Raw genomic sequence first — 17,529 nt, 5'->3', positions numbered from 1 at the left:
CTCTTACTTGTGTTAATGTTTAATTGAACACTTTTACTTTGTTCATTTTGATAACACTGCAGAGTAAAAATACATTATGAGCAGTTCATTTGTTTTCCATATTCAGTTCTCAAAACCAATGAGAAAAGAGCAAATTAAAGCAGCTCCCTGCTGCAAAAAACACTACAAACAAGTTTAAAGACATTTAGTTAGAGGATAAAGAAGGAGGAGTACATTAACAAGGAACAAACTTTATCCAAACGGTGATCTTCATTCATTTTCAAACAAATAAAAGACAATATTTTTTTACCAGCTGCTAAACACGCCTCTAAAACCTGCTGAGAGCTTAACTCCACAATTCAACTTCAGAGGGAACAGCTGCGCAGCTAAACATCTACTGTGTTTACTGTTTTCTTCTTACTTTGCACTTTTAGAATAAATTGGTGGCTGGATGACAAACTGATAAACTTCAAACTGTTTAATGTATTGCAAATGTGTCAGCCAGCTAAGCTACTTTAGTTAACAGAGGTATCTGTCAGCTTATAGTTTACCTGAATAAAATGCGGTTTTGTTGCAGGTGTGGAGGTACACAACTATACAAGCCTGAGAAAGGGAAATCCAGTCTATTACAGGCTCCCTTACAAAGTGTGTGCAAAATATTCAGTCAGTTCATTTATCAAAGAATGCAGCTTCTCTCTTTATCTCTCTGTGTCTGTCACTAAGTGTGTGGCAGGCTTTGTTTGGTTGTTTAAGTCTCATATAACTTAAAAATGTGATTGTGTATGAAGTAAATAGTAAGATTAACAGAGGATTGTAGCACAATAAAGAAAATTAAATCTGGATAAATTGCTGCCATTGGTAATGATTTTAATAGTAGAAAATGTTCTATACAGGTAATTTATAGTTTGAAGGCTGTGACTAATGTTTACTAATGTTGTCTCTAGAAGGTGACACCTTAATATAAGCTAATGTTCAGAGAGCTGATGAGCAGTAGGGCTGTCACGAAAATGACATTATTTATTGAGTAACTTACCTGTTATTTTGATTCAATCAAGTAACTTTTTTTAATAGACTTAATTAAACAGTAACAAACTCTGCAGAGTCTTTCAGAGATTGTAAATTACTTTAATGGAAACAAATAAATCTAGGATGCCTTATATAATCATCTCACCGTGAAATGCATGTAGATTAACGTAAACTTTGATCCTCGCACAGTTCACAGACAGATGTGTGGATGGATTTTTAGTTCTCTCTCCACTCCTTCTGAAAACACATCCTGCACAATACCCAGAATACAGCAAGACATCAGGAGCAAAACGGAAAGTACCTGCAAGCATGCAGATGCCATCTGTAGCCTCACTTGTTTAAATGACAGCGCAAAAGTGCAAAGTATAATGTAAAAAATATATACTTCATCACATTGGATGACAAATTGTTCTGTTTTTATTGTATGTTTTGTATTGTATGATTGTATGTTGTGGTACATAGTGTAACACATTTGTACAATGTTTTTATTTATTGTCACCTTTTTTTGGTTTTCGACCCTGAATGTAGATAATTTCTTACTTTCAGCAGAGTTTGGTAGAGCATACTCTGACTAAGCATGCGCCACACAATGAGTGACATTATGTTGATGTTAAAAAAGATGTAGCTAAAGATAAAGATACTGTAAGTAAGGACAGCTCATGGCCTGCCTTGCCTTTTTTGGCTTGAATGAGTTTACCACTCATTTGACTCTTGATCACATGAAAAAAACTACATGTCTACAACAAACCAGCAATGTATAACAAAGTAAAATGTCCATGCAGACTTAGGAATGTAGTAGACCATGGACATCATGAAATTTCTCCAGGAGTTACCCTGTTTCACTAGAAACAAAATCCCTGTTGAAGATCCTTCTGGCACCACCGTTCCATAACATCCTCCATGTCATCATCTGCCTCCCTTACTTCCTCGAGGCTGTGCAGGGAAGACTTCTACTGACTACTTGATTACCACTGCTGCCTGCTATGCTGTTTCTGCAGGGGGAAGAGATACATGCTTCCTGCTTGTGGGGAGAGAACGAATAAACTCAGCTGCCCTGAGAGACTAATAACAGCACAGCTCCTGGTCGCAGCCCCCTCTTCCTGATGAAACCCAGCACAACCTCCTGACAGACAAGAAATGATGAGTGGGTCTCCACCCGGACCATGGCAGCCCGCCCTGTAAGATTGCAGATGTTATATGAAGTGTACATACACTGTGGCTCTGGATCACCACAGGCCAGTGGCGTGACAGTGGATAAATGATACTGGAATGGTTGTGCCTAGGGAGAATTCTCCTGTGGTACAGAAGCAGGGCTAAAAAATGTGTTTAATCACATAGAAATCTGCCATTGCAAATGATCTACATTGTAAGTGTGAACTGTAATTTGTGAGGAATGAATGGTGATACTATTACATTGTTCATATAACTGAGGGTTGAAAAACCAAGTTAAAGACAGATAGAGATGCATTATATGGCCACAGGTATGTGGACACCAGTCTTTCACACCTATTTGAGGTTGCTGGACATTCAATTCTAAAACAATTGGCTTTAATCTGGATTTTCCCACCTCCTTTGCAGCTATAACAGCCTCCATTCTTCTTGTAAAGCTTTACACAATGGGCTTTGTGCTCAGGGACACAGCAATGCTCAAACAAGATAGGTCCTTCCCCAAACTGTTGCCACACAGCATCTGTTTAAAATGTCTTTGTATACTGTAGCATATACATTACACACTAGCGTTCTCCTGACATCCCCCAAACCTGAATTCAACTATCATGCTGCCAGAGAGCGAAGTGTGATCCATCGCTTCAAAGAACGTTTTCACATGGTTTACACCACTCCAGCCGACACTTGACATTACACATAGTGATCTTAGGCTTGTGTACAGCTGCTCAGCATTTCCTGAAGCTCCTGACGCCATTCTTGCGCTGATGCTGTGTCCAGGAGCAATTTCGAACTCTGTAGTGGGTGATGCAACAGAAGATAATGTTGTTTCCATTTCACAACAGCATTTACTTGAGGCAAAGGTTGAAATCCAGTGACAGTGCCACGTTCAAAGTCACTTTGTTGAGCACAGTATGGCCTGGTTTACTGATTGTCTATGGGGTTTGCATGGCTATGTGCTTGATTTCATGCACCTGTTAGCAACAGTGTGGGTCTAAAACAATGTGAACTAAAAAACTAGGAGGCTTACTTTTACATATGCATTCTACATCCATTTGAGCGCATAGTATATAATATAGGTACACTAGATGTTGGAACATCACTGTATTTGAGTAATTGATTGCACTCAGCAACAAGATCATTAGTGAGGTCAGGTACTGATGTTGGATGATTAGTTTCTGGAACACGAACACCACTCCAACTCATACCAAAGTTAATGGTGCTCCATCTCACTAGAGAATGCAGGTCCACTGTTCTACAGCCCTCTGGTGATTTTGTTTTTTTGCTCCAGAGTGTCCCATTCTATTAATAATGCTTTTCTATGGTGGTTACACAGACTGGGTGTGCACAATTTAGACAAATTGTATAGATAGAAGGTCAGATACTTGAATAGACAGACAGATTGACAGGCATACAGATACTTCATCATTCCCAAAAGAAACCGCAGAGTTTCTAAAGTAACAAAACATAAATGTGCAAATATGTACATAAAGCTGTATGCAAAAGTCTGGAAACCCCAGGTCAAATGGTGTGTGTTGTCATTTTTCTAAATAAAAATAAGTTAACATCCTCTAGCTCAGGAGTATTTTATTAAAATTCAAATAAGTTCCAGTTAGAGATCATTTTCTCATGCAAAGGTCCAGAACATCATAATGTCTAACTTGCATCATGATTCAGCACCATATACTGTATACTGAAGTAGCCTAGCAGGTAAATCAACGTCTTATGCAGTTAACAACTGAATGTCAAAACAAAGTACAATCCAGTCATATTTCAACAACACAATGTCAGTGTTCTCTTTTTAGATCACGCCATGTGACATATCTTCTCTCTAAGTTACTTTCTTCTCCGACACCTCATCCCTCTGCTGTGTGCGCATCACTCACTCGAGTCTGAGTGCTCATTGTAATGCACAGATCTGATTAGCTGAGTAGCATCCTGTGCGATATTTATAATGCATGTGATTGGTCTGTGAGTCTCCCAGACCGCTAAAGCCATACCATAAAGGTTACAAAAAAGCTACACCAATTAAAATAGTAAAACCCTGTCGAAACGAAATAATTCTCTATAACTTATTGGTTATAGGTACAGGCCCACATAGTACAGCGTCTGGGTCCGGACTCAGACGGCGGCCCACATATTAGTGACCTCTGCTCTAGTGGGAACAAATTCACATAAAGCACAATTCATCTAAACCCTTAGCAAGCCATAGGCCTGCTGGAGAGCGCAAAGTTTAATTACACACTCCTATAGCATGCAAACAGCTCTATTAATTAGCGCTGAAGTCCCTGTAGTTACTGAATAAAAAGCATTTTTATGAAATAAACCTAGAAAAAAGCATACTGTGTAATGTTTGTACAGATCACTGTATATTATTTTTTTCAATATATATAGTAAATAAAAATGAACAGTAAGTGGGTACTTATTTTTGACCAGGCATTCGTTTAGCATACAATGTATATTAAAACTGCATATCAAAGCATGAATCTGTAACAATTTATAGAATTTATAGAATAGAATTTATAGAGAAAAAACAATATAATTACTCTATTAAATATATATTATATATATATATATAAATATATATTATATATATATATATACACACACACACACACACACACACACAAACCTATTTTACATTTCTCTCTCTAATGTTACAGACACATAATGGATGCTTATACACTAGTGCAGGCTCTAATGTCACTGAACATTGCAGTTCTCATGCGCTGTTGGACCTCTCCCATTTATTTTACTGGATAAATGCCAACGAACACGATAAAAAGAGGAGAACCAAAGTTTCTTGGCTCCCAGTCAAAACAGAACTATATTTATATACCTACTGCTTAGGACGTTAATTATAACTACATCTGTGTAGCAAACAGGGAAAAATGTGTGAAAACAAACCTGAGGCATTTTCTTGTTTGTTTTAAGAGTTCCGAAGCAAATTAGATGACATTTAGCGACCTTCTGGCAGCACATGAAAGACAAATCATATAGCAAAGAACTCAGTATTGATCTGACCTGTGTAGGCCTAAGCAAGTATGATGTATTAGTGCCCCTCTCATGTTGCTTTGGACGTATTTGCTTGCTCAAACAATGTCCCTTGATAACTTTTAGCAATATACACTTGCCTCATTTTGAAATGGCAGCCTCTTAATGACCCGTCCTTGGGCGGTTGGTTTCCTCGTCGGAAATCATCAGATCACCTCACTTATTTCTTTCCTTTTTCATCTTGGTAGTGATGCTTATCATTTCTTAAGCCTTTACAAAGGCAATAATGCTACTTTTTTGTCATACTGGAGATTCTGGCAAATCAGAATTTTGGTCTAATTCAGTTCTCTGCTAATGTGTTTTAATTAGCATTGTAAAATGCTGTGGACTAAATAAAAGATATGCCTAACAAAGTTTAGATCTGAGGAAGAGGCATATGAACTTATATGGATGTTCACAAAACTACTCTTGCCCTGTTTAGCTTTGCGGTTGTGGTATTGTTATTTTGGGGCTAGTCTTGCTCAATGCATTTTCAACACTTTCAAACTAAAAGTATATTGAAAAAATAACATACAGGTAAAAAGCTTTCTCCAGTAACATACTACCCCAATTCCAGTGAAGTTGGGATGTAAAACAGAAATAAAAACAGAATACGATGATTTGCAAATCCTTTTCAACCTATATTCAACTGAATACACTACAAGGACAAGATATTTAATGTTGAAACAGATAAACTTTATTGTTTTTTGCAAATATTCACTCATTTTGAATTTGCAGGGGTTTGGCTAAAATAAGGCTCTGCCTTTGAACAAAATCAATAATGAAGTTTTATTTCATGATAAATGTACATTTTCAACTTCACTTTAAAAGTTTTTTATTTTTACACTTTGAATTTTAAGATTTGAGACAACCACCTGCCAATAGAAAGAATCCTATAAGTGCTGATTTTTAGATGTTTCTCTCAACTACTGTATTAGGTTTACATAGATCATAACATATACCTTGGAGATATCAAAGGCCTGACTATGTAAAAGTTAGTTCGTTGTTTCCATTATTCTGGCCACAAGATTCATCTTACTGCCCTTTGGCTTTATGTCTTTACAATATACATACATTCAGAATGATTTACAATGGCAGATTAATGCAATGTTCAGCAGTGTAATCAAACCCTGTAATCCACTACACAATCTAACTGTCCATAATAATCCACTTACAGACGCCTTGGTCTTTACTTAAGACTGCTCCCCTTAACAGGCACCTCAGAATCTTTGTGTGATGTTTTTGTTTGTTGTTCTGCCTCTGTGTGTTCTGAGAAGAAATGCAATAGGATTTGTTTATTACTATTTTTTTTCCCCCCAATTTCTTCTTATTTAATTTCTGGAAACAGCACTGCATCGTGCTCACAGGCTATGAGTTTGCTTTCAGTTTGTGTGAGCATGATTCATGTATTTCATGATCATTTGGGCTGGATGGAATCATCAGGTGTGGTTGACATTCATTTCTCAGCCAGGCAGAAACCAAACAGAATGTATTTCTGTCTCATTTGGCTCCCAGGCTGTATTCAGTTGCAATCCAAAGCACTTTCCTACTCTGAAAATACATTACTAAAATAGGATGGAGAGGGCTACCAGCCTGCTTTGATTTGAACTGATAATCTTGGCTAATGGAGAGGGGATGTTGAGAGGATATAATGCTTCCCAGCCTCTCTCTCTCTCTCTCTAACACATAGACACACATGCAACAAAACATGAGGCAAACTCTACACACTGTGATACATTTTATTCCTTGCTGTCTAGATGAACAAGTCCACGTTGAGTTCAGAAGAACCATAGATCAGCAATTTAGACACAGTGTGTGAAGGCTTAGATTGGTTGAATCCATTAGCTGTTACCATGGTGAGGGCTGTTGATGGCAGAGGCAGGACCACTAGCTAATTATTGTGGCCTGCAGGCAGATGCGCACTCTTACTGTTGTGGTTTCATTTACTTCCAGTCCTTCAAGACATCAACTAGGGGATGCAACACAAGAAAAAGCGTTTCACTGTCTTGTGAGAAAGGTCAATACATAAAACGGTCAGCGTGACTTTGAAGGTTACTTGGGTTTGGACCTTTAGGGAAACTGATACAGAGATTAAAGTTCATGATGCTTACCACTGGGGAAGATGTGGGCCAGGTGCAATCAATACATCATAAAATGAGAGCTGAATCTGTGAAACTAAAGCACAAGTTCATCTTTGCTGTTTCTACGAAATGGCAATTTTCTAAGCTCAAACTCTTTTTAAACCCAAACTCTTTCAAAGCTTAAACTCTCTGGACTTTTTTTCCTCGTGTTCCTAGTTTCCTTTGTTTTATGTTTTTGACCCTTGCTCTGTTTCTGGTTTGTGATTATACATTTGTCTAGTCTGTGGTTGACTGCCTGTGTATCACCCCCTGCTTGTACTTGTGAATGCTATGCATATGCGCCCTGCGTAGACATGACAGCAACGATATATAGCACATGATCATTTTTTCTGCAAATTAAATCCTGATTTTCCAGATGTTGTTCCACAAAAACTGAAGCAGCCAATGTTCAGTGCCAACAGTCTGAATTACAGTTTTCCCAAAAGCAAATGAACAAAACAGAGAGAAAATGCAAACTGTGAAAACTACACTGAGCATAAGGCTAAGAGAGTTGGAAGATTGTAAACAACAGTTTGTATTTGCTATCAATTTGAGCCATGAATTCCAACAGGGACTTTCTGTGCCGGCACAACTTCCTGTTGATGTTAATTTGAAAAAGCAGCGAAAAATGTTGACACCACTTCAGATGTTTGTCCTCTGAGTTTGTGGAGCAATAACTGCAACACTTGGCATCCGCCTGCTTTCTGACAATGTGCTTTGGCAGCTCAATCCCATTTGCAAATATTTCATTGACAGAACAAGTGACTCCTGATTGGAGTTCCACATGCTTCAGACGAGGCAGCTGGAAAAGATGAGCTTTAAAACATGCAAAACATACTGACGATGAGTGACTCACACTTTTCAATGTACTTCTGTAGGAGTTTGGCAACTGCTCTGCTCTGTCTTCGTCAAAAGTGAGAGAGAATGGCATTACCAAATATGAAAGTTCAAATGACAAGAATAATCTACACTATCAAATGTGTTCATTGATTTAAATGTTCTTGAAAGACAAATGGACGTTTGCAGTACTTACAATCAAATGTGTGCCACCAACTTATAAATGCGTAACGATCCATTTCTGAGAAGAAAGCAGGAATACAAATAGCAAAGCAACTAGCTTAACTAACAAAGTTACACTGTACAAGTCCTAATGCACCTAGAATTTAATCAACAATGTGCTTAAACAAGTTCTATGTCCATAAGAACATTGTAGCTATGGCTTTAAACAAGCTGTACTAATTCAAACCTTTACAATTTCTCAATTTGAAAGAACAACAGAAATAGAGCACTTATAATGCTGTATGTAAAGGCCACTTTACATGACCAGCTCCATAAAATATAACGTACTGAAATGAAATTTCTTTACCACTCAGACTTATAGTGAATTACAAATTAGTGTCAAATATGTAATTATGAGAAGATATCATAATGCATTACGTACTCTATATAATGCCCCCCAAATGCATTTATAGTGCATTATGAACACAGAAATCATATGAAGTGTTACAGATGTTTTACTTCTATCAAATCAGAAAAAATCTAGTTTCTCAGATGGAAATTCAAATGTAAAATGCAAGTATGTTGGAAAACTGTACACAACACAATATTTTTAAATCAAAGCAATTTTAAAAAATATGAATCGGAATTTTGCTCATGACAAATAACCATATTTTTTAGATTAGAAACTGTTAGTTGTATTTGGTATGTCTAAGATGGGGGGAGGGAGAGAGCCTTAAATTCTTTGCACATTTTAGATTTTAATTTATTTATTTTGCACTCATTTTGCTGTTTTACAGAAAGCAAAACTGAATTGCATGTGTATTTACAATGCCCACTATACATGTATAATAGAAAGGAATAAATAAATAAAACAAGATACTGTGTGCCTCATAAAGCTGCAAACTATTTGAGAAATCTTCATTTAACATTATTGCATTGAAACAAAATTTTTAAAAAAAGGTGACTTTCGAAACCTTTCAGTTCTCATATTTTTGACTATCTCTGGTTCTCTAGCCTGTTGTCTGTGCTCTTGAAGGTCTACACAGTATGATTCTTCTCTCTTTAAGGGTTGGTAATGCAAGAGCTTGATGATTTGGCATGCATGTTTCTGGACACTCTCAATCTGGTTTGACAGATACTGTGTTAGGTTTCCATGCCATGCTGGGCAGGCGTACTATAGTATAGGACAGCGTCTTTAATTTGCTATTTTGCAACTGAATGTGTGTAATGGTCCTATTGTAAGTCTGACTGAACTAAAACTCCAAGTACATTGATAACTTTGCAAGATGGTAGCTAGGTAAAGGGGTGTAGGGGGCAGTGGGTTCCTCTTAAAAGTCACTGTCATAATGTTGCATTTGAAATGCATATAGAGTTTGAGTTTTACACACACACACACACACACACACACACACACACACACACACACACAAAAGGAAAGTTTTGAAAACATACACATGAACACGAATGTTCTTTTTCACATCAGTGTGTTCAGAGTGTTCGATGGAAAAGACCTCAGGACAACTAAATTAGATCAAATTTGAAGGGCTTTGGTGCAAAACAAACATTTTATAGACCTGTTTAAAGAATCTTATTTTGGTATACGTTGTTGGGAGGGGCCTTTTCACATACAAACAATATATTATGCTATATTATGATTAATACCACCTTTATTAAAGCAAAAGAAAAATGTGCTTTCCATTAACATCAGCTGTTATATTTTATAGCCAAAATTGCTACAAATGAATTTAAGGCAATTTTGTCATTTTAATGACTGTACTGAAATACTGCTTCTGATGGATTTTGAAAACCTGTACATGTAAAGGAATTTCACCTTATAAATTGGAATGCAGATCACTTACAACAACTAAATAAAACAACACTATACATGAATTCCATTATTGGTTAATAAGTGGTTCCCATTTTAGCTCAAATTATTATTGCTCCTTGGATGCAGCGTGAGCCCACAGAGTAATCAGATCCACCTTCTTGTCAAAGTAAGTTCATACTGTCCATACTATAATTTCTTTGCATGTGAGGCACTGTCTCTAAACAATAGAGAGGAGAAGAAACTTTTTTTAGTCACAGAGCCTCTGATGACTCAGCAACATTTAAAAGTTATGATATCAAACACTGCTTGATGGAGTTTTCCAAGGATAATGCTAATAGATCTTGAAGCAACTTAAAGACATAATGTAAACCTCGCCTTAGTTTAAACTGCCAAGTTTTGATGAATTTACCTCTAATATCAAACTTATGATAATGCTGTCCTTAAAGCCCTTCCTTGATCATTCAGCAAGGTAATGAGGAAGGTGATTGGCACCAAAGAAAGAGCGGAGCATTGAAGCAAAGAGAAGCAACAGGCTGCTTTCCCTGCGGGATGCCATCTGGGCGTCCATCAAACGAAGCAGCCTGCCAAATATTCTCACCCACTTTTTTGAAGCAGAACAAAGGCAATCTGTGGCAGGCTCTAAGTGAACTGGCCTCCTAGCCACCGCTCAGCTCCCCTCTTCACCTTGTGAGGACGCTCACGTAGTGTGATTCAAATTCATTTAAGTCACTTTAGAAAGAAGGAAAGAAAAAAAAAACATTTCAGTCGTTTTTTCCCCCGTCGAGATAACAAAAAAAGGCATTTTTCCCCTCCAATTGAGAATGTTCTGATTGCTTGCCCTTTTTTCCTCTCCTCTCATCTAGTTATCACAGTTAAACCCAATCAAAGGCAGCCCCTGATTAAAGGTTATAATTAGAAACTGCAAAATAACGCACCTGCTCAGGAAGGGAATTGCTGACTCCCTCGACCTAGCAAGAACATGCTGTCATCCGTTTCTTTTTCTCTCCTTAGACAAGCAGGCGTGCCGGATAAAATGATAAAGAGGAGGCATAGTGGAGGAGAGAAATGCTACTTGTGACGAGTCTTAGACTCTGTCCTTGACTCTGACTTCCTCTAGCATGGTTCCTTTATGCAAAGGAACTATTGTTGACTAAGGAAGGCTGATATGGCAAAAATAAAATGTGACACTTTACATTTTTAAAATACACAGCATATATACATGGTGGAAAAAGAATGATTAAAAAAAGCATAGATATTATTTTCTATTTGTGTCTGTCCATCCAACAGAACACCATGTGCATTTTAGCTGTCACTTGTATATACACATACACATACACACACACACACATATGTGTGTGTGTGTGTGTGTGTATATATATATATATATATATATATATATATATATATATATATATATATATATATGTGTGTGTGTGTGTGTGTGTGTGGTTTGTGATTTGCCTTGTTTTGAACTTTGCTCACTGGCTCAGTACTTTTCCGTTGTTGACTGAGAACCATCGAGAGACTTTGCATTGTGCTGGCAGAGTTTGACTTGGCCTTGAGCTGGGAAACTTAACCGTGTTAGCAGAGTTTAACAAGGCTGAGAGCTGGGAAACGTAGCCATGTTAGTAGAATTTAACAAGGCTGTAAGGGCACTTTGCAACAGCAGAGTCTGACTGGGCCAGGAGGCAGGGAATTTGACGCTGCAACAGCAGAGTCTGACTGGGCCAGGAGGCAGGGAATTTGACGCTGCAACAGCAGAGTCTGACTGGGCCAGGAGGCAGGGAACACTGCACAACAGTGGGTTTTGACTGGCTTATAAGTGTGTATATATATACAAACACTCACCAACCACTTTATTAGGTACAGTTGCATGTTACCACAAATAGCTAATCAGCCAATCAGATGGCCGCAACTCAATGCATTTAGGCATGTAGAGGTGGTCAAGACAACTTGCTGAAGTGCAAACCGAGCATCAGGATGGGGAAGAAAGGTGACTTAAGTGACTTTGAACGTGGCGTGGTTGTTGGTGCCAGACAGGCTGGTCTGAGTATTTCAGAAACTGCTGATCTACTGGGATTTTCACACACAACCGTGTGTGTGTGTGTGTGTGTGTGTGTGTGTGTGTGTGTGTGTGTGTGTATATATATAATCTCAAGTCAAGTCAAATTTATTTGTAGTACCTTTTACAACTGATGTCACAAATTAGCTTCACAGAATTCCAAAGTTTTAACATGAATGTAAAAACCCCCAGGTGAGCAAACCAGGGGCGACAGTGGCAAGGCTCACAAGGGGGGACCTATCCTCCTCTGGTCAAGCTACCTACAAAGTGATTATACTATCTATAATAATAATATAATAATAATAATATTAATAGCAGTAGTATTAGTAGTAGGAATAGCTAGGAGTCCATGAAAACATCAATGTAGGGTGGGCAGCTAGTCCAAGGCAGATGGCGGTAGCTGGGGCGTGGGCAGCTGGTCTGAAGTGGGTAGCAGGAGGGCTCGACAGTCAGTCGTCCTTCAGTGTCCGGCCGGACATGTGGGCGGTTGTATACTTGGAAAAAAGGCAGGGAGATGGCATTCGTTTTATTCTGTCTGTTTGTATGTAAAACAGGGAATGTGAACATTTCCAGAGTGTAGCTAATGATCTGACTATACCAGCTTAACTAAAGGGAAAGAACCAGAAGGACACACAGACACGGCAGCACTCTGAAACAGTTTGGCATTCCTCCACTCCACCGTCCACAAACCTGAGTGACCGCGTGCGAGCAGCGGGTCGACAGCACCAGCGTCTCAGTTTAGTATAATTCCCTGTGTCCATGGACCCCTAGATCTGCCGCCTTTATCTAAGGAAGGAACAATTAACTACCAAAAGCTAAACTGAACAGATGAGTTTTCAGCCTAGATTTGAAGATTGCGACTGTGTCTGAGTCCTAAACTTTTTCTGGAAGATCATTCCAGAGTTGGGGGCTTTATAAGAAAAAGCTCTTCTCCCAGCTGCAGCCTTATGAATTCTAGGAACTATTAATAAGGCAGCACTCTGGAATCTGAGTAGTCGTGATAACTTGTAATAGGAAATAAGGTCTTGCAGGTACTCAGGAGCGAGCCCATGTAGGGCTTTATACGTCAATAAAAGAATTTTGTAATCAATATGATATTTATCAGGCAGCCAATGAAGTGATGATAGCACTGGACTGATATGATCAAATTTTCTAGTTTTAGTGAGGACCCTGGCTGCAGCATTTTGAACTAGTTGAAGTTTGCTTAAATTCCTGCTTGTGCATCCTGACAGTAGTACGTTACACAATAGACTAGCCTTGAAGTAATACAGGCATGTACTAATGTTTCTGAGTCACGCAGGGATAGGGCATTTCTTATCTATCTATCTATCTATCTATCTATCTATCTATCTATCTATCTATCTATATATACATATATATATATATATATATAGCAAACTGCTCAATAGATTACACATTTAGAAACACAAAGTGTTTAATAAATACTGTTAAAAAAATTGGGGAAAAGATTAAATAAGACAATGACAATATCTAGGAAACTACTTCTTTCTATGCAGTTGTTATGCCACCACACACTGCCTGTGGAGCGTAGTGTCACATAACAAGAGAGCTGCTATAGAATGCTGCCAGGGAGAGCAAAATAAACTAGGTTGATATAGGTTTATATCATAAATTGAACAAAATAAAGCATTCAGCATCATGCTAGGCATCAGTTTACTGTCTCTTCACAAACTGGCTGTTTTTGAGCTTAACATTAGGAGCTGACAAAGGATAGTAATGTTAACTGAAGTAACTTAGCATTCGCATTTGTCTGTTTACCTAAAAGTCTTGCTGCATACCTCTTTGTGAATTTAAAGTCCCATGTGATCTACTGTGGCTTTTTGTGTGTCAATGTGAATTTAATTTAATGTAGTAATGGTACAATGCTGCATGGCAGGCTGTGATTAGCTGACAAATCGACTCTAAGTCATGGAGTGTCAAGTGTGCATTGATACGAAGGGTATACATTCAAAAGCATCAGTCTGTGGTCAGTGTTCTAAAAGCTCTAGTGATCTCTGCAGTAAGCTCAGAAGGATGTGCAGTGTACAGAAGAAAATTCCTTTTTGCTGGTCTGAGCCATAATGCGTAGAAGCGGTGCGGACAGTGCCGCAACACACAAACATACACAAATTCACAAATAAATAAATAAAGAAAGAAAGAAATGTTAGCCAGTTGCAAAAGATACAATTATGCGTTTGTATGCATGTGTTGCATAATACACAGGCTGAAATATGTGTTTGAAACAGGCTAAAAGATTAATATTTGGTCAAAAGTGAGCCTAACTGCTCAAATCAAATGTAAATTGCAAACAGTGTCTAAACTGAAACTCTTAAGCCCTTTTTAAACTAAACAGTAATCAGCAAAGAGCAAACACCAGGGCCCTACTTTATACTGCATCTTTATGCAACTAGCAGGATTTTACTATGCTCCAACTAATAGTTCCAACATCTGAAGCCAAATTACTTCACATTAAAAGTTACAAACATCTCTGCAGAAACTTCAGAGATATCATTATTTTTGTTTGTTCAGAGGCAACACAAGTTGCTCATCTGCAACCCTTATACCAAAGGGACTTGTTAAATATTTTCAGTGAACAGTCTTCCATACGTCTGCAAACCAAAGTTTGAGTAATACAAATAAGTCATTTTGTTCTGATACAGTTGCTTCTTAGATGCTGCTCATTTAAACTGGGTCACAGTTTTACCTCCAGTTAGATAAACATTTTCTCACAGAATGTTCTATTTACAATGACTATTTACACATAGAGACAGGGAGCATCCACAAGGTAATGAACTCCAGATGAACTTTATTGTAAGACAGTAACATTAATGAACACTGTTCCTGCCAGGTGGGGCACTCAGTGAACTTGCAACTGCTGTGTAATTTGCAGAATAAGCAACAACATAGTTATTAGTGACTACACAATATTAGTTACCTCCATATTTATGAAGCATGCAGAGCTGGACAATATCACATAGTTAAATAAAAAAAACATGCTTTTCTTTCTTGCTGCCTCTCCTGAGTGTGTTTAGAGGCAGGAGCAAAAGGTGGATTGACACTGGGCCACGGAAGGAGAGAGAGCAAAAGCCAGGCGGCTCTGGGCAAGCTTACCAAATAAAGCCAGTCAAATACCTCAGCCTGATCTTCAAACAGCAAACTGCAGAATCTCGGGGAAGCAGAGAAATAAACAGCCTGTATATAAAGCCAGCTTTAGGTGGATATAGAAGCACTGGAGCATTTCTTTCAAACAAGTATGAAAAGTCTGGAACAGCTGCCAGGAGGAATATCATAACATCACAATGGCCAATTCACTAGACACAGATCAGGTTTTAAATATTCCCAAAGTGCGATTTGCATAATGTTAGCTAGGCAGGACACGGTGGTAGTTCATAAAGTTGAATTTAGCTTAAATCAGTTGTTCAACCAAAAACCAAACTGACACAATTTTCTCCCTGTCCCAAATGTAGTCAACAAGACATGTCTGGTGTCTGAAGTTTGCTCTTCTATCTATGCACTGAAGTTACAAGGCTAATATAGCTAATATCTGAGGCTGCAAGGCTTATTTTTAATTATATCAGACCAAAACTCAAAGGTTTGAAAACATACTAAATAAACCATAGAATATGAAACTTCAGATGTTTTTTTTTATTCTAACAGGGAAGACTTTCCAGAGTTACTTAGGCTTTAAGCTTAGTTAGTGAGAGATTCACTGGAAAACTCCAAGCGACAAAGTAAAAATACAATGAATGAAATTCCAAGTTTCAAACGTCAGTCTACAGCTTCAGTAAGATCAAACTCTCGACTGGAAAGTGAATAAACAAAACTAAAGGAAGCAAAATTCGGACAGCAAACGTGTTTTCGCGGATCAAATGAGTCTTGGCTGATCCATCAGAGTAATCCTCATGTAGGAACTTGAACTCAAAGTTGTAGATCAATAACCTGCACTGCAGGTGAAAACCAAACTTCAAAGTACTGCATGTGTCAGAATCCATTATAACGCTGCATTATACAAAAGCCTTATGTATGTTAATTGCAGCCCCCAGGTCTACATGCTGCTTATAGTGATGGCACAGATGCACAAAAATGATCACATCTCAATTGAAACGTGTCTGCCACTTTATTCTTTACCTTCGTAAAGGTAACTATCAGCCTCTCTCTGCATGTCTTTCAACAACACATTGTCAGAATGAATAAATATCCAATTCACACACCAGGATGCGCTCATCCCGCATCCACATAATTTACACACCTAACAAAATCTCTCCACATTACTCTTTCCCTTCTGAAGAAATAATCAAACAACAAATGTGTTAACACCCGCCAGTAGATTTTTCTTATCAGAAGCTTTTTTTTTTCTTGTTATTTTTTCACTGTCTTCCGTTTGATTGAATTTGCGAACAGCGTGATGTTCTTGTTTGCATCAGTTTCAGTGGCATTATGGTGCAAGTGAGCAGGAAAATCTCCTGTTGGGCATGGAACCTTTTTGCTTAGGAAGTTTTTTGTTTTTAATGATTTGTGCTCCAAAGGACGTATGTCAAAACGTGCTAATCCCATAAGAAGCTTAATGCAGATGTTCGTATTTAACTGTAATTTGTGTGTTTGAGGAAATCACTCATTTCCTTAATAAAAAAAAAAAAAGAAAAGAAAAAGAAAACGAAAAAGAAAAAGCCAGTAGATCACTAAGGCTCCCCTCCACTATAATGGTTTATTGGACAAAGACAACACCCACCAAAAAAAAAGGCACCTTGCTCCAGGGTATTGGGGTTAGATATTAAAAGTTTGACCAGGCCATCTAATGAAAATCTTTTGGTTTCCTGTGAGCAATAAGGGCGGAAGAGGTGAAAGTATTGATTTAATCCAGGCTTAGCCTTTTCACTGCACCTGTTACAGTGTACTCCAGTGAATACCACCCTAGCCCAATCACTGAAGAGGCAGACGAGAGAGGAAAAGGCTCTTGTCTTTGAATTACCTCTCAAGGTCAACTTTTCACCTGTCTAGTCAAAACAATGAAACTTACTTTTTTCCTCCCCCGTAGCCGGCCAGAAACTGGATCTTTGTATATGTATACAGTGTGTTTGTGGTCTGTGTATTTGTTTTAGAAAAATAAGCTGCTTTCTTTCAAGTAAAAATACTTCATGCTGCAATAGGCTTCTTATTTAAGAGTTTTAGGTAATATTTTACTCTATGTCATGTTTATAAAGCTACACAACAACTACATAAGCCTTTAATGACAACAGAAAGAATGAAAGAAACCTACATAAACATTCATAAAGGCTTATTCCAATAAATGTCAGTTGTCAGGCTTTCTGAGGTGAAAT

Source organism: Pygocentrus nattereri, chromosome 2 (assembly GCF_015220715.1).
Source record: "Pygocentrus nattereri isolate fPygNat1 chromosome 2, fPygNat1.pri, whole genome shotgun sequence".
Taxonomy (NCBI): domain Eukaryota; kingdom Metazoa; phylum Chordata; class Actinopteri; order Characiformes; family Serrasalmidae; genus Pygocentrus; species Pygocentrus nattereri.
Note: the sequence above shows the minus strand (reverse complement) of the source record.